The sequence below is a fragment of the Camelus ferus genome, chromosome 9 (genome assembly GCF_009834535.1).
Source record: "Camelus ferus isolate YT-003-E chromosome 9, BCGSAC_Cfer_1.0, whole genome shotgun sequence".
NCBI classification, from domain to species: Eukaryota; Metazoa; Chordata; class Mammalia; order Artiodactyla; family Camelidae; genus Camelus; species Camelus ferus.
The window spans coordinates 48,081,089-48,105,803 of record NC_045704.1 but is presented as its reverse complement, the minus strand read 5'-3'; the positions used below and the strand labels follow the sequence as shown (position 1 = coordinate 48,105,803).

General features: G+C 39.9%; 1 protein-coding gene and 2 long non-coding RNA genes across 20 annotated transcripts in view; 1 reads left to right on the top strand and 2 right to left on the bottom strand.

Moving 5' to 3' along the window:
• The window catches only part of ZNF23 (zinc finger protein 23), a 35,570-nt gene extending 15,014 nt beyond the window's left edge, over positions 1-20,556 (bottom strand). For 12 of the 18 annotated variants that reach the window (XM_032486683.1, XM_014558376.2, XM_032486692.1 and 9 more), the window contains exons 1-4: positions 20,240-20,414; positions 14,607-14,718; positions 8,905-9,114; positions 57-3,318 (exon numbers count right to left, since the gene is read on the bottom strand). The gene's annotated coding sequence lies outside the window, so the exon portion shown is untranslated. The other 6 variants (XM_032486686.1, XM_032486684.1, XM_032486685.1 and 3 more) reach the window with 6 other exon arrangements.
• LOC116665802 lies at positions 11,629-20,913 on the top strand. Its single transcript, XR_004322492.1, has 3 exons — positions 11,629-11,639; positions 15,300-15,308; positions 20,808-20,913. It is a non-coding gene; the product is annotated as an uncharacterized LOC116665802 (long non-coding RNA).
• Positions 20,914-21,027: 114 nt separating this feature from the next.
• LOC116665801 lies at positions 21,028-24,033 on the bottom strand. The gene is made up of 3 exons (XR_004322491.1): positions 23,938-24,033; positions 22,093-22,220; positions 21,028-21,091 (listed from the first exon to the last, which is right to left on the bottom strand). It is a non-coding gene; the product is annotated as an uncharacterized LOC116665801 (long non-coding RNA).
• Between the last annotated feature and the right edge of the window lie 682 nt (positions 24,034-24,715).

The following is a 24,715-nucleotide window of genomic DNA, read 5'->3' as shown; positions in this document are numbered from 1 at the left end:
GCACCCACAAACTCGGAGTCAGGCACCTCCCCCGCCTCCCGCAGCCCCACACTCACCTCCGCAGCAGGCGGCTCTGAGGCACGGCCGGAAGTGCATCACCAGGCTGCGACCGAGCCTCTCTAGGAGCAGCGACGCTCCCTCTCGTTGGTGCTCTGGCCTAGCCCCCTGCAGCCCAAGCCCAGTTGTTTCCGAGCCTCCAACTTGTCTCTTCTTCGTCTCCTGTGGTTCTCATTCAGAAAGCAATTGCTCCTCGCAGTGGGCTGGGAAGGCAAGAATGAGAGGCGAGCGCTGGTCCAAACCTGGGGGGTGGCGCCGGGGCTCTGTATCTTAGTAGATCTGCAGGTATTGCCAGATCTGGGAGTCTCCGGACTGGACCCGTGGATCGCACGCTGTCAAACTCAAGGCCCCCTTTCCGGAACAAATATTTCCTAATGACCACCATACTCCCCTGTCATGAAACTCATAGATAACGGCATAGAAGTTCACAGGCAATATAAACAGCCTGTATTTTAAAAATTAATGTTATGTAATAACATTTATGTGGGAAAAGAGAAATAAAAGGAAAATAATTTATAATTTAAAAAATATATATCTCAGAATGTAACTGTTTGGTTATGACTATTGTAGGAGACGTAATAAATTGATCAGATAATTTGCCTCCTCACATAAAATGTGCCTGAATGCCACAGCCACAATGCTTGTATCTTACATTGGTGTTTCAAAATCATAAGGTGTGATCCATAGTGGTGATCCCTTTTTGGTAAAGTTCTGAATGAAACATTGTACAATCTTCTCTTCATTATACAGTAGTTATCTTTCTGGAGAATCAGCTATGTTAAAACTGTGCAAAAACACACTGTGTTTATCTGGGGGAAAAAAATGCTCTAGATTCAGGTAATTTCTAAACAGTTTTTACCCACATAAATGTCCAGCAAGACATGAAAGTCTGTGAAAACTTTTTGATAGGTGGGTCCAACCTGTGCATTGCAGGATTTTTGTGGCCCTCCTGGCTTCCATCCAACATCACCAAATCTTGTGACAAAAAAGTCCCTGTAAAATTCCAAAATGAAGCCTGGGGGAGGGGAACAGCACTAAAAGCCCCTGGATTAACCACTCTTAGTTCCCTCCCAACCCTGACAGTGCAGGCCTTTCACCTTTCAGCTCTGATGCCTCCAGTGTGGCTACACTGGAAGGTAGTCAGCCCTCCCTCATCTCTCCAGCCTCTCAGCATTCTAATTCTCTCCCCTTCAGCTAGAGCACAAGGCCCAGCACAAAGGAGGCATGCAATAAACATTGGTTGTTGACATGTCCAAGGGCTTCAGCCCCAACTCCTGGTAGAACCTTTCTTTATTTCAGTGCCACTGAGGGTAGGATATGTCTTATGCCTGAGATCATGACACTAACCAGGAGCTCTTCTCTGCTTCGTCTCTTCCCTGATCATCACTGTTGCCCAAAATGAGCATTCAGATAGGAAAGTGGTCCCATGATTGGTCAGAATGATAGCTGGGGATTACACTGCTCTTGGAAAGAAGTGCTGTTTCCACTTCTTCCTAAGCCCAGAAAGCAGACCTTTAGCTAGGAACGAGGTCTTGTCTAAAGAAATAAAAAAGAACTAGATCACAGTGTTACAGAAATGATGGCCTCAAATGTTTTACAGATAAGAAAGTAAGGCCTCCTAAATTATCATGAAGCTCCGACTCCTAACAGTGCTGGGACAGGTGCATGACAAGTTACTAAAGCTCTACAGAAGGCCTGGAGAGGCAGAGACCACACTCCTTGTCTTCCAACCCCTGTTTTCCCCTTCTTATATGTAACAGAATCTCTAGCAAGGCAAAGACAGTCCAGAAAAAAAATAACACTTTCTAGCACCCTTTACAACAAAGTGTGGACATGTGACTAACTTCTGGCAAATAGGCTTTAGGAAAAAGCAATGCTATGCCCTTAAAGAGAAGGAGCACACCCTCCCTAGTCCCTCAACCAGGGAATGCTGCCAGGGGTGTGAGCATCTTGGACCATGTGGATGAGGATGTGGCCCCTGAGGATGAGAGAGCAGCCAGAAGGGAGAGTCATGGAGCTGCTATATCAGCCCTAGCAGCCCATATCCTAACTAATCCCCTTGGAAATGACGGATGGTGGAAAAATCACACAAAGTAATGGTTAAAAACTTAAGCTGGCTCTCATAGTTCAATGTTCTGGAAGTCCATCTCTATGCTGGGCCTATAGCCATGTTCCTTCCTACTCAGCTCTAAGGCTTCTTCTGTACCCTTTGTCCCTGCATTCCCAGGGCTTCCATAAGACCTTTCCTCTCTGTCCACTAGGGGAAATTGACAATCTTCTTGCATTAAAAAAATCTCTTTTGGTGTTTCCAGTTTCAAGATGACAGAGTAAAGATGGTTCTGCCTGTGTCTCCTCTTGAAAAGTGTGGGAAAACAATAAAAGTCTGGTTGGGGTTCATTCCAGGTGTTCAAGGATGTTTCAATAATATAAAAATCTTCCTTATTTATTGACATTGTGAATTAAATTAATAAATCATTCAACTTACTATGTGGAGAAATATACTAGGGTACAGAGAGATCTTATTCAAAAAAGTAATGAAACAGCCGAAAATATTTAGGAATAAATTTAACAATACATGTTTAAGACATAGATGAAGAAAACTTTAAATACTCGGGGACTAAACTAGCAACAAAAAATACTTGTACAAATGGAAAGGAACAGGTGATTTTTCAATAGGAAGGGCTTCCATCTTGACTTAATCTCTAAGGCCAATTTCAAACAATTTTGAAAAAGGAGAATAAAGTAGGAGGAATTGGTCTACTCAAATGAAACCCCAGTAGGATTTGTTTTGGCTTTGTGAAAATGATTCTGAAGTTTATCTAGGGAAAAAATAGATATTTACAAGGTACTACTAAAATATAAGAATGCAAAAGGATTGAAAATTAAAGAATGAAAAAGAGATATGTCATATAAGTACTCAGCTAAACGAAAAATGGCATAGCAACCACTTTAAGACACAAATATTAGGCAGAGTTCTCTTTCAGGCAATGTAGTAAATGCTGAAAAACAGTATCTAGAAATTTAGGATAAGATATAATTTACAACATCATTTTAAACACTTACAGCATAGGAAAGTATACCCAGGTGTCAAAAATGAAAAGGAACTTAGTGCTGTCTAGTCAGTAAGTTCAAATCACTTACCAGCTAGCTGTTGCAGTATTTGATTTAGTGGGAATGAAACTGAGGAGCCCTGGTTCCTTCACTGATCAGCGATGAGACACTGGGCAATCACTTAGCATTTCTGAAATTCCAATCATTCATCTGAAAAGTAGGGTAATAGTATGTAGTTGTTGTAAATACCATATATTGTTTTACTTAAAATACATACAATAGGACATGGGATTCGGTGATTGCTCAATTAATATTAACCTTTTTCCTCCTCCACCTTAATTGTGGGTCCAACCATCCTTATATATTTTTCAATAAAGGAATAACTAATCAATGCATAAGTTTGTAACTATGACACTATAGCAACAAGGGGAAAGAGGCTGCAGTGCCAAACTCTTTCAGAAGTTTGTTTTGCCTGACTTCACTAAAACTTGCTGACAACAACCAACTTCAGAAGTTTCTTCCACAGTGAAAGAAAACCCAATCCACTCTTTCTGAAAAGAGGTTTACACTGGGAGGGTAGCAAGTTATGACAGAGTATGAATGAGAAGTTGCCTGTCTCAAAATGAATACAACATATCCTCTTTCTCACATTTTTTCCACTAATAGAAGAATCCTGAGTAGTATTCTCCATGTAGCACAATCAGGTATCAGATATTTCCTCCTAACTTGAAGGATGTTGGCTCCCAGAATACCAGTAATACTGGGTCTCAAACTCACAGCTCTCCCAAAGGGGTCCAATTATGAGCTCTGATGCTGAAGTCTACTAGAAGGAAAGGAAAGAATCTCATCCCTACACTGTCATAAAGAGCCTTCCAAAAGAGTGCTATCTATAGGGGATTACAACTATTCAGCACAAAGAAGTCAAAAGTCTCAGGAAATTAGCAGAATCCATTGCAACGTGCATTCACGGACGAACTACAGCGGAGAAAAGTAGGTAAAGTGTGGTGCTGTCCGAGGTGCTGACCCTGCCTCAGCGTATTTCGGAGCTCTCCAACGTTCTGAGTCTGAACTTAAAAGCTTTGTTCTCCAGCCTGCCCACAGCCCCCTCTGAATGGGTTTAAACACTTGTCTCATTCTATTTCTTATTTTGAATTCAGCTGGCCAGAACCTGACACATATCGCCTAGTGCCCCAACTCTAGCTTGCTTCTGCCTATAACTTTGCCTCAAAATCTATAGAATTCCAAAGATGAGAATTTATTGTGGACCCAAATGACCAAGGTGGCTCTTCTGGGGATTTTTCTTACATCTTAAAGATCTCTATAATTATGAGTTATTTGTCTTTGAAAAGTTAAAAAGACAAGGACTACAAATTTTTCTTGTTGGTAAAAGTAAATTACCCCAATACAATTTAAACATAATAAAACTACACAACTTAAACATAGTTTAAACATAATAAACGTGTAATAAAACTGGAAACTCTAAATGTTCTAATTGCTTTACTCAGCCACTTCAAACTCTTCCTGAACGAGTTACCTTGCATGCAAGTGTTCTGATTTTTCATCTGAATGGCAATTTATGAGGTCATAAACCTTTCATATTTATTATGTAATTGTTTCTTCACATCATCCTGAAGAAGGCATAGAAGGTATTTTTTTATTGAAGTATAGCTGATTTACAATGTTGTGTTAGTTTCTGGTGTATAGCATAGTAATTCAGTCATATATATATATATGTATATATATACATATATACATATATGTATATATATACATATATACATATATGTACATACATACACATATATACATATATGTATATATACATATACATACATATATGTATATACATACATATATATTCTTTCATATTTTTTCCCATTATAGGTTATTACAAGATATTGAATATAGTTCCCTGTGGTATACCATAGGACCTTGTTGTTTATCTATCTTGTATATAGTAGTTTATATCTGTTAATCCCAAACTCCTAATTTATCCCTCCCCACCTTTGCCTTTTGGTAACCATGTTTGTTTTCTGTGAGTCTGCTGCTGTTTTGTAAACAAGTTCATTTGTCTCATTTTTAAGATTCCACATATAAGTGATATCATATGATATTTGTCTTTCTTACTTCACTCAGTATGATACTCTCTAGATCCATCCATGTTGCTGAAAGTTGGCATTATTCTTTTTAATGGCTGAGTAGTATTCCATTGTACATGTGGTATATATCACAACTTCTTTATCCAAATATGTTGATGGACATTTAGGTTGCTTCCATGTCTTGGCTATTGTAAATAGTGCCACTATGAATGCTGGGGTGTACGTATCTTTTTGAATTAAAAGTTTTCTCTGGATACATACCCAGGAGTGGGTTTGCTGGATCATATGGTAACTGTTTTTAGTTTTTGAAAGAATCTCCATACTGTTTTCCATAACAGCTACCCCAAACTACATTCCCACCAACAACGTAGGAGGGTTCCCTTTTCTCCACGCCCTTTCCAGCATTTATCATTTGTGAACTTTTTAATGGTGGACCATTCTAACCAGTGTGAGGTGATACCTCATTATGTTTAAGTCTTTTAGCCATTCTGAGTTTAGCAGAAGGCATTATTATAGCCATTTTATAGATAAGGAAAAACAAAACTTCCAGGTTACAGCCTTTGTAAAACATAGTGTACGGTGGAAGAGAAAAGCTTTAAGTAACTAGCACCTGAATAGTGCTATGCAAGGTGAGTTCTGAGTTCCACAGAAATATCCACCACAACTACAGCTGAAAACACAAGTGTCACAAAAGTACGTTATATGGGTACTGAAGTCATCTGCTATATTTTACCATCAATCTGATGGGTTTCATTATCCAAACTGTAAAACAAGGGTAAACATAGTGCCAATCTCAGAGTTATGAAAATTTAAATTTACTGAGCACAGCCAGCCATCCACCAACATTCTTTTTCCATTTTCCAAGGCTTTTAGACATGTAGAAACAGATGGCAGTGATGAACTACAGCTGAAGGAGTTAGTTGCCCACTCAAAACATCTCTTCCCCTCCTCCTCAGAAGCAGAATCCTCAACTTATTTGATGTAGCACACTGCCACCCAACTAAGACACTTCCCAGTGACCTTAGTCAGCAGCCTGGCATAGCCATGTGGCTAAATTCTTAACAAAATTATTTAATCAGCTAATTCTTAACACAGTTATTTAATTTGCTAATTCTTAACAGAATTATTTAAGTAGGAGTGTTCCGTGGTACTTACCAAAAGTCTTCTTAAAAGCAAACTGGTGAGCCTTTCTCCCCTTCTCCATCCTGCTGGAGATGGAACAAGCACTTAATGGTATTCTAGCAGACACCTTGGACCATTAGGATAATGACCCCACTGAGGATAGCCAAATGGTAATTTAGAACAAGACTGGGTCCATGCTGACATTGTACAACTTGCCTTGCCAGTTCTAGGATCTCTTTTGTGAGAGAAATAAATTTCTATCTTATATTAGGGCCTGTTTTGGGTTTTTCTCTTTTATACAGATCAATATAATTACTGTTAGAAGACTGAATAGCCACTCAAAGATATCAGGTCCTAATCCCTGTAAACTGTGAATGCTGCCTTAGATGACAAAGTTTTTGCAGGTGTGATTAAGGGTTTTGAGATTAGATTATTCTGGATTATCTGGGTGGGCCCTAAATGTCATCACAAACATCCTTATGAGAGCAGAGGGGGGTTAGATATATAGAGAAGGTAATGTGAAGACAGAAGAGACAGGAATGATGTTGCTGAACTAAGGAATGCTACCAGCCATCATAAGCTGGAAGAAACAAGGCAGATCCTGCCCTAGAGCCTCCTGAGGGAGTACAGCCCCATCAACACCTTGAATTCAGCCCAGGGAAACTTATTTCATATTTCTCCAGAACTGAGAGAATAGATTTCTATTGTTTTACACCACTAAGCTTGTAATAATTTGTCAGTCAAAGGAAACTCATACATTAACCATAAATGATAAAAGGACAATTACTCAGATGGAAGGGGATTCCTGACAGTGGCAATGGGGTCAGGGACCAGTAATCCCACTCCTGGGCATATATCCAAAGGGAACTCTAATTCGAAGATACATGCACCCCAAAGTTCATAGCAGCACTATTTACAATAGCCAAGACATGGAAACAACCTAAAAGTTCATCGACAGATGACTGAATAAAGCAGCTGTGGTATATTTATACAATGGAATACTACTCAGCCATAAAAAAGAATAAAACAATGCCATTTGCAGCAACATGGATGGACCGAGGGCTCATCATTCTAAGTGAAGTAAGCCAGAAAGAGAAAGAAAAATACCATATGATATCACTCATATGTGGAATCTTAAAAAAGAAAAAGAAGAAGAAAAAAGAAGACACTAATGAGCTCATCTACAAAACAGAAACAGACTCACAGACACAGTAAACAATTTTATGGTTACTGGGGGAAAGAGGGGTGGGAAGAGATAAATTTGGGAGTTTGAGATTTGCCAATGTTAACCATTAGATATAGATATAGATATAAATATAGAGATTAAAAAATTTCTTCTGTATAGCACAGGGAACTATATTCAATATCTTATAATAACCTTTAATGAAAAATAATATGAAAACAAGTATGTGTATATATATGCATCATTGGGACATTGTGCTGTGCACCAGAAATTGACACATTGTAACTGATTACACTTCAATTAAAAAAAAAAGGACCAAAGGGAAAAGAAGGGTATTTCTTTCTGTTAACCCTTGCCAAGTCCTGGAATTCTAACTGGACCATCTTGGGTCACGTACTGACACCTGAACCAAAAGCTTGCAGGGAAGAATCTGCAGCTGAGCTGGACCTGTGTCACACATTCTACTCCTGAGTGGAAGATGGAATCTGAAAGGAAATTTAGTGTACTATTACAAGTTAAAGGGGGTAAAAAATTCCAGGAGGCCAAAACAACCAATATCCAGTGCAGGCTTCTCTCCTGGATAGACATGATCTAGCTGGGAAGAAGTCCTGAATGTTTCTTCGTATTTGACACATTCATTGTTTTTTTTTTTTTCTACTACAGACTCTTTGATGCTGAAGCAGATTTCTTTTGCTAGTGAAGATTTTTTTCACACTCATTACATACATAGGAAGACTCCTGAATATGGATTCTTAGATACCTTTTTAAATGATACTGAATACTAACGGTTTTACCACAATCTACACAGTCAAAAGTTTTCTCCTCACTATGGACTCTCTGGTGCCGAGTTAGTTTTTTAAGAAAATTGAAGGCTGCCCACATATTTTACAAGAATAAGGCTTTTCCCCAGTGTGAATATGGTGATGTTGACTAAGATGAGAAGTCCTTCCAAAGCTTTTGCCACACTCATTACATTCACAGGGTTTCTCTCCATTGTGGGTTTTCTGATGTCGAAGTAGTGATGAATTACCAGTAAAAGCTATTCCACACTCACTACACTCAAAGGGTTTCTCCCCTGCGTGGATTCTCTGATGTAAAACAAACTCAGAACTACTGGTAAAACCATTTCCACACTTCTTGCAGAAATAGGGTCTGTCTTCACTGTGGATTCTCTGATGTCTGATTAGATTTGTGTTATCATTAAAGACTCTCCCACACTCCTCACACTGATAGGTTTCTCTCCAGTGTGGATTCTCTGATGCCATATTAACAAAGAATTGCCATTAAAGACTTTTCCACACTCATTACACTCAAAGGGTTTCTCCCCAGTGTGGATTCCCTGGTGTCTAACACAGTAAGAAAAATAGCTAAAGCACTTCCCACACTCCTCACATCTGAAGGGTTTCCTATCATAGTGGATTCTTGGAACCCTTCTTCTAATATTTTTTGCTCTGGGGATTTCCTGGTGCTTCTCCAATTCACATGTTGCTGGGAAGCTGTTTTTCTTAAGAACATTCTTCTGCGGCCCATGTGACATCGTATCTCTTTCTTCAGAAATTCCCCGTGTTGGTGTTGACTCAATGTCAATGTTGGTTCTGGTATCTGATGTAATAAACAAAACAAAAATGCAACCTGAGAATTATATTGGAAACAAAAGAACACTAAAAACTATAGTACAGTCTCTGCTTGTCTGAAGCTTCCCTTTCTGTGGATTTCAGTTTCCCTCAGTCAACCACGGTCCAAAAACATTAAATGGGAAACTTCAGAAATAAACAATTCATAAGTTTTAAACTGTGTACCGTTCTGAGTAACACAATGAAATCTAGTGCTATCCTGTTCCAGTTGGATGTAAATCACCCCTCTGTCCAGTGTATCCACTGTAACATGCTACCTGCCTATTACTCACTTAGTAGCTGGCTTGGTTATCAGATCGACTGTGGCATTATATCAGTACTTGCATTCAAGTAACCTTGTTTTATGTTATAATGGCCCCAAAGAACAAGAGGAATGATGCTAGTAATTTAGATATTCTTATTGTGTCTAATTTATAAATTAAACTTTATCATAGATAAGTATGTACAAGAAAATACAGCATATACATAGTCAGTCCTCTGTATCCAAGAATGCAGAACCTGCAGTTATGGAGGGTTGACGGTACTATGCCATTTTATATAAGGGACTTGAGCATCTGCAGATTTTGGCATCCACATGGGTCTTGGAGACAACTATGTAGGATTCAGAAATATCTGCAGTTTCAGGCATCCACTAGGGGTCTCGGAATGTATGCCCAGGAGATAAGAGAGGACAACTATATAGACCTTTTAGAGACTAGTATTCCAATTCCCACATGGACCTGCTAGTGAGACAAGGCTATTACAATGAAAGTGCCAAATATCATACAGGCAGAGAATGGTTAAGGTGGAACAAGGTATCAGTGTGCACATCACAGATCAGATTACTTCCTAAACTTTTTTAGACTCTTTCAATGAGTTCTCCCTGGTATGTTCCAGTATCTTTTGACTTTATGGTACTTACTTATAGGCCTATAAAAGAAGGGACAGGATCTAAGAGCAAACAGTGGCCATGCAGATAGCAAGATTCTGAGTCAAAAAGTAAAAACAGAACAGTATCAGAAAAAAATAAAGGCAATGGATGAATTATTGTTCTTCTTAAAAATTCATGCCCTGCAAATGTTCCAAAAGAATGAAGTCACTGAGTGTTAAAGAAACTAATTTGTGGCATGACAGAGAGAAAAATAAAGAAAATCACAGAAGCTCTTAGAGGCCATCAGCCCCAGAGGTTCTTAACTGCAGGTCAACAGATAATGAGTGAACAACCAAAAACTATTGGCAATTACTGTCTTGTCATCAGACTTGCAAGAAAGTCTGAACCTCAAAGATGCAGAAACCACTGTCCTAGATTCTGCCTGTATGGAAAGGGAAAAACAAAGTTTACTCAGACACGCCAAGACTGAAGAGTATCCTCTTATTAGCAAAAATGAGACAAGAAGTCACCTGTAAAATGGCATTGGTGTTCCTAACAATTGGATGACATCTTACTTAAGTCAAAGGCTACATATTTTATACAAAATGTTGGACTAATTTTGTTTTAACATTAATCGGGTTCTCTGGGGCTCATCTGCTAGTTAATCAAATTCATCCTTGGAGGTGGGAGTTAAAGGAGCAAGGGCCCTTAAAAGGAGCGCAGTTGGAGAGGAGAGATCTGAGATTGAAGTAAACAGGGTAACCAACAATCTGAAAAAGAACTATCTAAACAATTAAGAACCTCAGAGTCTATTCTGACACCTGCCTCTTTCTTGCTCTTAGGGTGTTCCATGTTATAAAATCAGGACTGAGCAATCAATGATTAAAAAACATTATTTTCCCTACTGCCCTGTATTCCACCATTCACCTAGATCAGGATCCCCACAGCAGGAGGTTCCCTACTCCTGACAAACCCCCACCCCTTCCTAGTTCTCCTGTCATTATCGCCTCCTTTCTCTGAAAAAACAAAGCTGCCCAGATGCAGTGCCCTCAACTTCTTTCTGTCCCATTTCCACATCCTCCCATCCCAAGCCACCCTCTCAAGTCTCACACTTCCCCATCATCCCCGGTGCCATCTCCTCCGCTTTCCCTGATATACTGCTCTACCAGCCATACCGCCCTTCTTCTTCACCTTCAACATTCTTTAGATCCTCAAATCCATTTCACACCCAATTTTTTCTTATAGTAGTGTTTTTTAAACTGCATACTTATTAATTGTGAAACTGATGAGGTGTGTCATTATCAAACAATTTAAAAAAATGAAACATATTAGTCTACATTAGAATAGAATAGAATAGGATTCACACACATTGCAATGTTCAGGGTAAATTGTTTCCTGATACTTCAGTTTCAGAGTACATATGAGTATTTAGGGTTTTGATGTAAAATGTAATACCTGAGGCTCATAATAAAAAAAGTTTGAAAACCATTTGCTACTGTTAACAGTATTTTCTTTCACCTCTAAACTTATCAAAGGAAGAGCCTAAAGCACTGCCTCAACTTTGTCATTTCCCATCTACTCCCTCTCTGCAAACCATCTACCCTGAAACCCCGACCTCTGGCTTCAGTTCCACTGTCCTGTCAGTGGCTATCCCCTGACTACCTAACTAATATCTATTTTCTCTTTCCTCTCTCACTAAAATTAAGTATTCCTTAATACTGAAGACTCAGCCCTCCTTTTTTCTCTCCAAGGGTGTCTGCACTAGCATCCACTTACATATTCTAAAGGGACCTCACACTCTGTGCTCAGATCCGAATTCATATGAATTCTAAAAGGTCCTCCTATGTCTTGACTTCCCAATGTTATCTGACACAATGCTCCCTCTTTATGGTGGAGCTTTGATAAGATCTGGCCAATTCTACCTCCACACTCTACTTCCTGTTCCATTTTCGCATTACCACTATACTCTACCCTATTTAACCACTCAAAAGTTAATGCATGAAATATAGTAATAGTTTAATAAGATTTTATGCCACAAATTTCCTTTGGGCCAAACAAATCACGTATTATGTTGAGCTAATATTCTGTGCACAAAACCAATCATGGGCCTCTGTCACTAGTGGCAAGGTCACTGTGGTGGGGTCACTGCTACTGCTCCACGTTCTGTTTTGCCTACTCTCATTTCCTGTTTCTATGCCATGAGTTCTCTAGGACAGAATCCTTTGGTCCACTTCAAATTCTGCATTCTAGACTTCAACATGTGGCTGGGTGGGTAAGATACACCAACCATATTCATCTCCACTGTTGGCTAAGTAGAGGAGGTCAGTGTGCTGCAGACTCTGCCAGCCCCAGGCTCTAGGAAGTCAAGAATAGGAAGTCCTGCTTAGGCTTTGAATTCTAAGCCTCATGCTCTTGAACTGCTTACTAGAAAAAACAGAAGAATACTTGCAAGTGGGCTCCAGAAATGCCCACTTTAAAATATGCTCTCTAGGTGATTCTCCTGAACATTAAACTGAAAAGTTCTTCACAATGATTTACTGAATCTTCTATTCCTTTCCTCAGGCCAGACATAAAATCCACAGTAACCTGTCAAATTTGGAACATGTGGACCTGACATTGGGGGAGTATTACTTGAGTTTCTGAATTGGAATTACTCTAACCCCTCCTTCTGCTATGCTTCACAGCCCACTGCCTATTTATGATCAATAGCACTTAATACATTTCTTTCAGCTCCATCATCTATCTCCATAATGTGTATCCTCCAGAGCTCCTTAAATAAAGCTTGGCACATGGCAAGTGTTCCAAAACTACCCCTGAATAGATCCATCCCATCCAAGAAAGGATGGCCACTGATTGTAGGCAATGCTGAAACTTAGAAAGGTGCAATGGACACAAAAGTTAACTCAGAATGGATTAAAGACATGAAAATAATAAGACCTGAAACCAATAAATTCCTGGAAGAAAGCACAGGGGGTAACCTCCTTGACACAGGTCTTGGTGATGATTTTTTTAATCTGACACCAGAAGCAAAAGCAACAAAACCAAAAATAGACAAGTGGGACTACAGCAAAATAAAAAGCTTCTGCACAGCAAAGGAAACCAACAAAATGAAAAGGCAGTTTATGAATGGGAGAAAAAAATTGCTAATCATATATCTGATACGGGGTTTATATACAAAGTATATAAAGAAGTCATACAATTCAATAGCAAAAAAACCCCCACACAAGTCAACTTAAAAAATGGGCCGAAGATCTGAATAGACATCTTTCCAAAGAGAACACACAGATGACCAACAGGCTCATGAAAAGATGCTCAACATCACTAATCATCAGTGAAATGCAAATCAAAACCACATGCATGGGAAAGATACAGCTCAGTGGTAGAACTGCATGCTTAGCATGAACAAGGTCCTGGGTTCAATCCCCAGTACCTCCGTTAAAACAAACAACAAACAAACCTAATCCCACCAATAAACAAATAAAATAATAAGATTTAAGAAAACCCACAATGCATTATCAACTTACACCTGAATGGCCATTATCAAAAAGACAAGAAATAATAAGTGTTGGTAAGGATGTAGGAAAAGGGAACACTTGTGCTCTGTTTATGGGCACATAAATTGGTAAAGCCACCATGGAAAACAGTATGGAGGTTCCTCAAAAAATTAAAAAGAAAAAAAAATTTAAAGAGAACTATCACGTGACCCTGTGACCCAGGAATTTCACTTCTAGATACTTATCCAAAGAAAAGGAAACACTAACTAGAAGAGATACATGGATCTCTATGTTCACTGCATTGTTATTTACAATAGCCAAGATATGGAAGCAACCTAAATGTCCACTGACGGATGAACTGAAAATGTGATTGATACATACACACGTACAGGTATATTACTCAGCCACAAAAAAGAAGCAATCAGTGGCAACAGATTTGTGACAATGTGGATGGATCTCAAGAGCATTATGCTAAGTGAAATAAGTCAGACAGAAAGACAAATATAGTATGATCTCATTACATGCGAAATCTAAACACATGCATGCGCGCACACACACAAAACCAAGCTCATAGATACAGAGAACAGATTGGTGGTTGCCAGAGGCATGGGTAGAGAGTGAGAATAGGTGAAGGGGTTCAAAAGATACAAACTTCCAGTTATAAAATAAGTCATGGTGATGTAATATACAGCATGGTGATTTATAGTTAACAATACTGTACTGCATATTTGAAAGTTGCTGAGAGTAAATCCTAAAAGTTCTCATCACAAGAAAAAAAGTTTGTAATTATGTAAAGGATGGATATTAACTAGACTTATTGTGGTGATCATTACACAATGTATACAAATATACAACCATTATTTGTGCACCTAAAACTAATTTAAGGTTATATGTCAATTATATTTCAATAAAAAATGTTTTTTAATTAAAAAAGAAAGGAGCAATGGATTCATGTATTATGACATGCACTAGTTATGACATATACTGATTGAAAATATGTTGAGAATAGTTAAGATTGGTGGGAAAGGTTTCCTATTTTACCTACTAGGAGAAATCACCTGTTTTATTTAAAATGAACAGCTCTGTAGGTGCTGTTTCTAAATCTGCCTCACTTACCTTTACAGATGTCTTTGGTCCCTTTTGCAGGTGGATCTTCCTGTCTCCAGGCCCCAAAGCAAATCCCCTCTCTCCAGATGTAAGACCAGTGCAGGTTTGGGAACTGGGTATCCTGAAAGGGGGGCAGAAAATGGCAACTTTCAGTCCTGTGTCTGCTGTGTCAAAAGAAGGAAAACCTCAAGAGTCTCAGTAAGAATAAAATCCACAGAAGGCGGCTCAGGACTAGGGAAAGCCAGGGAGATTTTGCACAAGTAGAAAGTGAGCATTTGTGACCTCTTCCTAAAGCAACACTTAAGAGTAGGTAAATTAGTGACCCTGCAGGACACGTGCAAATGCAGGGAAGGGGGTCACAACCTTCCCTAGACAATGGAGAGAAAACAGGCTAAGAACTTACCTGGCAATGGACACGACTATTCCTTACTGTGCAGAGCCCCTTTGAGGATGAATCCTACTCTTATCGGGGGACAGTAATTCCCTACATTGAAATGAAACTGACCCAAGACTACTCCCTAACCAGTAACCTCTAAAGTAGGTCATTTGCTCTCAGCCCTGGAACCATCAGTGGATGATACAAGAAATAACTCCTCTCCTTCTACAACACACCCCCAGCCAATGAGGAGGGAAAAAGGAAAGAAATGGGAAAGCAGAGATCAGAGTGCCAGGAAGAAAGTGCTCTTATCCAGGGACATCAAGTTTCCCTAAGTCTCCAGCATCACATTTCTGTACATGGCCCCCTGGGTACCAGAAAGGCCAGTCCATTCAGTCTAGGTGAAGTACACAGCCACGTCCTGGAAGGTCACCACCTCCTAAAACAAGAGGTTCTTGCTGCCCCAGAGCCAATTCCCTGGCTCAGGGCCACAGAGTGGGCACAGGGGACAGTATGAGAGAGGAATTTTATTAAGGATGAATAATGAGAACAGGTGGAAGACTGAGTGTTAGGTCATTAAATGACTCACTGCAACCAAAACCCTGGAACTTCTCTCACTACCAGGAGAGCATCCATTAGGACACAAAATTTAGTGTTATATAACACATGACATTGTGAAAACCCTGGGAAGCTTTCCATTAATTAACATTTCTAGAGTAAAATCTCTTTGTAAAACTGACTCAGTCTTTTATTGTTGCACCTAGTAGTAAACAATTAGCTTTCATCTGTCCACTCACTCAAGAGGTGGCATCTCAGGACCTACCTCTTCCCCCTTCACTGCCCCAAGTGCTCAGTCAATCCATCTGTTCTCCACATGTGCTCATTCTGCCCCAAACCTCAAGTCCACGTGACAAGAACAGAGTCAAGATTTGCCTTGATGACTAGTCCCAACCAACCCTCAACTGTTGCCTGAAGAAGAGGATGTATAGCCTGTGCTCCAGAACATCCAGCAGAGAGAGCTTGGGGTCACCAGGGGCAGTCTATTCTGCTTCCTGATGGGTTTTCCCAAGAGAAGATGCTTCTGAAATCAAATTGCTGCCAGGTAGTTCTTTTAACTGCTTTTCTTTATACCTCCAAGACCATCTGTAATTGCTTCTGTCAACTAAGGCTCATGTTTTTTCAACAGTCACCCTTTCCCTTCCCTGATGGCCCCAATTCCACCCTTCCAGAAAGCTCCAGCATCTAGTTTAGAACTTCATTCCTCAGACTTTGGTATCAAACTTGGTTACCTGAATGCACAGTGAATAACCTTCCACCTTCCAACACCTCAACTGACTCTGCAGATCTCCACCTCCCACAGTCCCCGCACTGCCTCAGACTCCCTGGGTGACCAGACACATCTGACCCACCATTTAACACCAAACTCATCACCCCTCTCCCCGACATTGGCTCCTTTTTCAATTCATATAAACTAGCTGGCACAGTGAGGGTCAGTGTTGTTTCCTTTTCTCAGGTAATAGTACCAACTTCAGCCCAGCCTCCTAAATGAGAAACTTAAGATTCATCCTAGACTAACTTGTCCTAGTCACTGCTCATTTCTGACAAGCAGTTGGTAATCAAATCCTGCCAATTTTATCATCTAAATATTTCTAGAATCTTTAAATATTGTGAGTCACTATACTGTACACCTGTAACTCACACAGTATTGTACATCGATAGCTCAATTTTACAAAAGAGACTTGAAATGAAAAAATAAAAATAAATAAAAAATAAAATAAATATTTCTGGAATCTGACTCTTCTTCTCCACGGTACAATCAGTACACTAGTTCACCAGTTGGGAACAAACTTAACCCCAATTCCAGGCCTGCCCTGCAGTGAATCCATCCTCAGCCAGGCAGATAATCATTGTTTAAAATGACAACCTGACCCAGTCAACTGAATGACTTTCCTGAGGGTCACCACTAACTACAACAATGGTTCTCAAAGTGTGGTTCCCCAGAGAAGCAACAGCATCACCTAGGAACCTGCTGTAAAGGCAAATTCAGGCCCCATCTGAGAGCAACTTGTGCTTTCATAAGCCCTCAAGCTGATTTTTATGCATATTGAAGTCTGAGAATTTTGGACTGCAGGATAAAATCCAAACTCAGGAAACCAAGCTCTATTAGCTGACAGGCAGTGATGGGAAGGCAGAAAACTGTACAGAGAAACTAGGTGGGAAGCTCTGCAAACAAAATCCCAGAAAAGAAATGAAAACCTTAAATGAGGGGAATATAAAAGATGGGACAAGTGGAAGAGATAACAGGCAGAAGCATTCAGACTTGGTGACTCCCTGAAAGTAGTATCAAGGGAAAACACAGCCAATAATTACTCAGCAATCTAGAAACTGAGTGGTCAGGACTGTGACATGGTGATACCAGTAACTCACTAGTAACTTACAGAAGATAAAAAGATGATGAGAGCAACAAGGAAGACAATGTATTGGTGAGACAGTTGTGTAGAGGGACCTGCCAGATATCAGAAATCCAGGATTGAGATTTGGGATATGGCTCATGGATGCTAAGTTATTGGATAAATAAGTCCCAGGAAGAAGGAAATGGTTAAGCAACAACCAGTAAATTATTAGTCTCAAAAGGTGAAATTAACTCAAGAAACAATTTCCCTATCCCACAAATATAAGGTATTTAATGTTCATCTCACAAACGAAGTTAAGGTACAAAAAGGATAAATGACTTGCTCAGGGCCACAATGCTACTGAGGCTTGATGGGGTCCCTAACTTCAAATGTTCTGTCCTAGTACAGATATTTCCTATTATATCTCCCTGCTTTGATTAGCCAGCAGCACTGATCTAAAGATGTATTTTCACTGATTCTGAAGCTGACTTCTTTCTTTAAGAGGGTAAATGGTATAAGACACCCCCCCCCTTCTTGTCTTCTTGCTGACTCACTGCCCCAACTTCCCAAGAATCTTGTGGCCTCATTGATCTCAATTACTCCCGCCATGTAATGGACACCTAGACCAGCAGCCTGAGTCCTTCATTCTCATAGGTCCCTCTGCAGGAGGAGCTATTGAACTTGGGACCCCTTTAGCTCAACAGAAACCCTCAGAGTACTGGAGGCTATACTTTTGCTTCCCAGGGCACTCTCTTCAGCCATCACTTGCTGGGCTTCTGGCTGCTCAGCCCCTCACTATCAGCTTTTCCCCCAGCATCCAGTCCCACTAGAGAGAACCAACAGGAGTCTTCCTACTGCTTTGGCTCTAAGACTTTTGCCAGAATCACCTCTCATCTCCAATTTCCTTCAAAACAGATCTCTTGAAGACTGACCTGAGGGACCCACAGCTCACCTGGTGCCAGGCTTTCAAGGGCATGGCTGCCATCACCTCTCAGTGAAGGGTAGGGGCTGAGGGAAGTAAAGAGAATCAAGAGTGAATCTGGCCCAAAGGCTCTCCTTTAAAATAACAAACGTGCCAAAAATAGCCGCAGCAAACATTTACTAAATGCCACTGGGTGAGTGGTGAATGAATCATTTCCTCTTTTAATCCACATCATGCCATGAAGTTTGAAATCTGAGGAAACTGAGAATCTGAAGGGTAAGTAACTTGCCCTCGGGCACCAGAGCCTGTACTCACCAACATCATGCAATACTGCCTGTCCTAAGACACAAGTACAGAGGAACGTGAATATACAAAAAGCAAAACAAGCAAAAGACACTAGAAAACTTGAAGCAAAACCTAACAAAAGGAAACCCAGATGTCTATTTTTAAAAATAAAATTTTACTGAGAAACATAAAAGGTTAAAAAATAGAAATACTTTTTGGATGAAAAAATACACACCTTGTCATTCAGTCTCCACAATAATCCTCTCAACCTTCTTTTTCCCAAGAAGGAAAAATCTAAGAGAATAATTTTCCCTATCAAGGGCACTCAGCTGGTGAATGAATGAACTTGAATCTCAAACTAGATCTGCCAGATTCCAAAGACCATGCTTTTACTATCTACATTAAATTGCTTTCAATTATAATCACAACAGCATTTCTTTTGGACCTGATAAAGTGATTCTAAGGCTAATAGGGAAAAACAGATTAAGAGTAGCCAAGGAAATTCAGAAAAAGAATCTTAGAGTAAGGTTTCCTTTTCTTGGAACTTGGGGCAAGCATGTTTTTTGTTTATCACCCCATTCTAGGACCCAATGACAACCAAAAACATATGAGCAAAGGACTCTGAAAAGGCCACCTCAACATTCTAAAATGTCTGGGTTATTCCTTTACTTATATCATCCCCCATAGACAATTTGTATTGCAGGCATATTTTACCAAAAAGCCCGTATCTTCCCTAATTAAACACATTGCATGCTGCAATTTCCTGCTAGGCTCATCTTGTGCCAACCTCCTCCTTTCTCTTAGTTTAGCCACGCTGATCTTCTTTCAGTTTCTCTACTAATCTAATTCAGCACCTTGCACCTGCTGTTTCCTCTTTGGGAACCACTTTTCTCCAACCTTAGAACCTTTGTAACTGACCTCTCTTCACCGAGGTAGTGCCAGCTCATCCTTGAGATTACAAGTTCTCTCCATAGAACAAGTCAGGTCCCCCATTTACACACTCCACTAGCACTATACTCCCTTTCTTGTATACCAGCTCCCCCAGCTTGAGATCAAACACTGATTCGTGTTTTGTTCATCCAAACAAATATTTATCACATACTTATTCCATTCCAGGACAAGTGTGAGACAGAGGAGATACAGTGGAGAGAGAAGTGTGATCCCTTCTATCATGGAGCTTAGACTAAACTAAAGGAAAGATATATATAACTCAAAGATTCTCCTAATTAGCTTTAAGGCCACATTTGTGATTACTGCCAGGGAGAATTTATTCTAGATGGGGAAGTTCAAGAATAGAAATTAACTTTGCGAAAAGGATAATCTTTACAGAGTAACAGGATTTGCAAAAACATCTTCCAGAAGTGAAAGTCAAAGAAGACTGTAGCAGAGCCAAGGGGAATGTGTTGAAGACGAGGATGAAGAAGTCGCAAGAGACCAAATCATGCAGGGCCTTGTGCACGTCAAAGACTTGGTTAGAAGCAGGTGGAGTGAAATCTGGATTAATAGGTGACTTTTCATTAAACGGAAAGTTCCCCAAGAGAGGGCCCCACGGCAGTCTCATTCGCAGCTGCATCCAGGGAACCTAGAATAGCAAACGGCATTTAGATGCTCCGTAAGTACTCGTTGGCCTAGGGGAGGGCGTCTTCCATCCACAGCCCCTATTTACCAAGGCGGCAGCCGAGGACCGAGCGAAGGCTCTGGCCGGGAGGCCGCCCCCGCTCCCCGGATCCGGTGACGACGCTGGACCACGCCCACAGCGGCATCAGGGACGAAAGCGACAGCCTTCTACAAGGGTGAAGGGCGTGCTCCCAGTAAGGTCGCTAAGGCGACAAACCACCAAAACTCACCTAAGGAAAGGTGCAAAGTGCGCCGTGACCGGAAGTGCGTCACTACGTCGGCGCGCTTCCTCTCTAGGAAGCCAGAGCGCGCCTCTCGGTGGTCTCAGGCTTTACCCTCCCCCGAATCCCCGCCTCAGTCCGTTTTTAACCTAGGACCTCGAATAAAAGAGGCTTATCGTCGTTTAAGCTGATCGCTAACTGAAATTTAGCACTTCTTTCAGTTATGTGTTGGCAGAAACCACAAGCATATCAGTAGTGCCTGTGACTTTGTCACCAATAGAAATCTCGTATTTTCAAGTCACGTTACAATCAATGAAGTTACAGCGGAACATGCACAAAGTCATTTTTGCCTTGGCTGCCCAAAAAAAAGCACACTTAAACTAAATTTTGTTGCAGTAGCTATATTGGCATATGATTTGATGTGATTATCTCCTTGCAGCTGAAAACATACTTAATGGTGAAAGAACAAAATGCCTTCCTTCCAAGATTGGCAACACGGCAGGTAAGTCCGCTTTTACCGCTACTGTCCAACATTGTCCTGGGAGTTCTAGCAAGTGCAAGAAGGCCAGAAAAAGAAATAAAAGGCATACAGATTGAAATAAATAAAACTGTTATTATTTGCAGAGGGCATGACTGTCTACATAAAAAAAATCCCAAAGAATCTACAGAACCTCCTAGAACTAACAAGAGATATTAACGAGATCATAGAGTTAAAGTCAAAGATGCAAAAATAAAAAAGAAAAGAAAGAAAGAAAAAAGAAAAGAAAAAATAAAATCAATTGTTGGAAACAAACTTCCAGCAATAACATTTACTATAATTATAATAAAAAATTTTAAAACACCACCATTTATAACAGCACCAAAAATATGAAATACATAGGTATAAACTGAACAAAATATGTCCAAGATAAGAATCTTGAAAACTATAAATCGACAAAAATGTGAAAAATACCTAATAAATTGAGAGCAATACTGTGTTCATTGACTAAAAACCTCAATATTATTAAGATGTCAATTATCCCCAAATTGCTTTATATATTCAAAGCAATCCAATCAAAATTCCAGCAAGACCTTTTATAGAAAGCAACAAGCTGATTCAATTGCATGTCAATCATGCAATAGAACTGAGAAAAACAGTGGAGAAAGGAGGGATTTCTCAACAAATTATACTGGGACATCTGGATATCCCAATAGGAAAATAAAATAAGATTCTTAAATCACACCATCAATAAAACAATTCCAGGTGGATAAAAAAATCTAATTGCAGCAAATATAAATCTTTGATGAGAAAGTAATGGCAGTATGATTTCTAAAAATGTGCTTCATCTTGTCTACCCCCACATCTGATGCCTGAACCCTGAAATGGATACCTCACCATGGGGCTGCTTAAGCTACACTCCAGCACTCAGAGCTGATAGACACCTCAGGGAATGACCTGGCTTAACTGAGGGTTAATAGCTTTCCCACATTCACAACACTTGAGTGGTTGCCTCTGTGTGAACCATCAGAATCATAGGTACAGCTTTTCCAATATATCACTCATATGAAAGGTGTCTTCAATGATGCCAAATCAAGTTTCTGTTAACTCTGAAGGCTTTGGAACATATGCGACATTGAAATGGCTCAATATCAGTAAGGATACTGTTACAAATGAAAGAAATCCCAACTCAAAACTACTTACGCAAAAAAAGTATTGATTTATGTCACTGAAAAATCCGGACATAAGTTTAGTTCTCTCCAACTCTGTCATCTGCAAGGCTGGCTTTCTTCTCAGTCTTCACGTGGATCAAGGCTAATTTCCATGTACAGCTGAAAGCAATGTCACTTTCTGGTAGGTAGGTACATAGATACATATCCCTAATAACTTGTGACTTTGTACTACTTAAATGCCTGAAAATCCTCATGGAATAAAGAGGCAATCCCTGATGGCTTACAAGAATTTAGTGTATGCCCTATTACTGTTAGAAATTGTGGAGTCTATGTGCTGTTGTCAGATTCAGAAGTGTCTGCTGGATACTTGGAAAAAGAAGAGCATAGTTTGCTTCGATACTCAGGAGACTGCACAGTGCCCCTTTTCACTTTGAGAAAAATGAAAACCTAAGCTGAGAAACAGAAATAGTAACAGACCATCCAGTGGCATCTGTATTTCCAAAGACCAGATGGCATTATAAATGTTTGTTTAAAGTTAATCAACTTTAATTTTTGAGTTAAATTTTTAAAAATAAATTTTATATTCAAGTGTTGATCTTTATCAGTTTGTACCCTTTTGTTAAACATTTGTATTCTAAAATATTGGTTTTTCATGCCTTTTGCAAAATAAAACTATGTGCTGAACACCTGCTTTATATTTCCTTTTCTTTACAAATTAGCTGACCTTGATCTTAAACCCCTAGAACATAAGCTCCATGCATCTACAACCTAATTACCTCCCCTACATAAAAAAGAAATATAATGTGAGCCATAAATGCAAGCTACATATGTAATTTAAATTTTCTGATAGCTACATTAAAAAAGTAAAAAGAAAATGGTGAAATTAATTTTAATGATACATTTAATTTAACCCAGTATATTCAAAATATTACTTCAACATGAAATCAACATAAAAATTATTAATGAGATCGTTTACATGATTTAATACTAAGTCTTTAAACTCTGGTATTTTATACTTACAGCACATCTGAATTTGTATCAGCCCCACTTCAAGTGCTTAAGAGTTTAATAAGCATATGTAGTTAGTGACCACCATGTTAACAGCACAGAAGCACAGAAAATTTTGCTAGGCTTTCAGTACTAAGCCCAATGCACTTGAATGTGTACTAAAAAAGACACAAGAATGAATGCTTGCTGGTGAGACCCAGAAATATCCATTCTTAAATGGATTCTCCTATACCTCAGCCCATGGAGCGCTTTACAATTATGTATGTGATACATGTGATAGGTGTGATATCTCATTGTGTTTTTAAATTGCATTCTCTTGATGGCTGATGATGTTGAACATCTTTTCAGGTACTTATTTACCATCTGTATATCCTCTTTGGTGAGTGTCTTTTTGTGCCTTTTGTGCATTTTCTCACTGGTTGTTTTTACTGCTGAATCTTGAGAGTTGTTTATATATTCCAGATACTGTCAGATATTATATTATGCTGGAAATTACACTGAATCTCCTATTTCCTTCCTCTAGGAAGGAAAGAAAGACTAGCTTCCTTTTTTCCTCATCTGCCACCCACTCTTATCTGTTGAACTCAGAACAAATGCCCCTGCCACTGAAGGAATGTTATTTGATCTTCTAAATAGGAATTACTCTAACTCTTCCTTCCCTGTGCTCCCACAGTCCACTGTCTTTATACCAACAACAGCACTTAACACATTCTCTCTTTTTTAGCTTCTTACACCTGTCTCCATAACTAGTATCCTCCAGAGCTTCTTAAATGAGTGTCATTTTGGCACACAGCAAGTGCTCAAACACTTGCAAATCATATAGCTGACAAAGAATTAAGGTTGTTGGTCTTAAGCCTGCCTCACTTACCTTTACAGATATCTTTGGTCCCCTCTGCAGGTAGATCATCCTGTGACTCCAGGCCCCAAGGAAAATCCCTTCCTTCCAGAAGTGAGATCAGGACAAGTTTGCAAACTGGGTATCCTGAAAAGGAGGGAGAAAAGAGGGTTGGAGGGGAGTCTCACATTAGTATTCCTAAGGCAACTTGTAGCCTTGTGTCTGCTGTCAAGAGTAGGAAACCCCAAAGCAGCTCACTGAGGATGACACAGCAGAAGTGGGGTGGAGGGTGGGGAAGCCCAAGGAGATTCTGATCAAGAAGAAATTGAGCACTTGTGACTTTCTCCTAAAAGTGACTTTCTCCACTTTGAGTTTATCAGCAAGATCCTGTATGTATGACACACGCAAGCACAGAAGGAATGAGGAAGTCTTCCTCACCCACTGAATGAGTTGAAGGAAGTGAGTTGAAAGAAACTTCAACAGTACACACGTCTTTCCCACTGTGACCTGCACGGAGCTCCTGATGATGGTAACCGTTCTCATCGTAATAGCCAGTCCTTCATTAGACCCAAACTACGCTCAGGCTTCTCCCTCCCTCCCTGACATCCTCTGGGGCTGAGGGATTAGGAGTCTTTGTCCCTGGAAATACATAGACAGACGGTTATTAGATTCAAGACACCATCCACCCCTACTCTCGTCCTATGATTCTGGGCCCCGAAGGTAATGTGGCCTTACCCAGGGACACCAACTTCCCATAATTCATCAGGGGCCCTCTGTGGTGAAAGGCCAGCCCATTCTGCTGGGGTGAAGT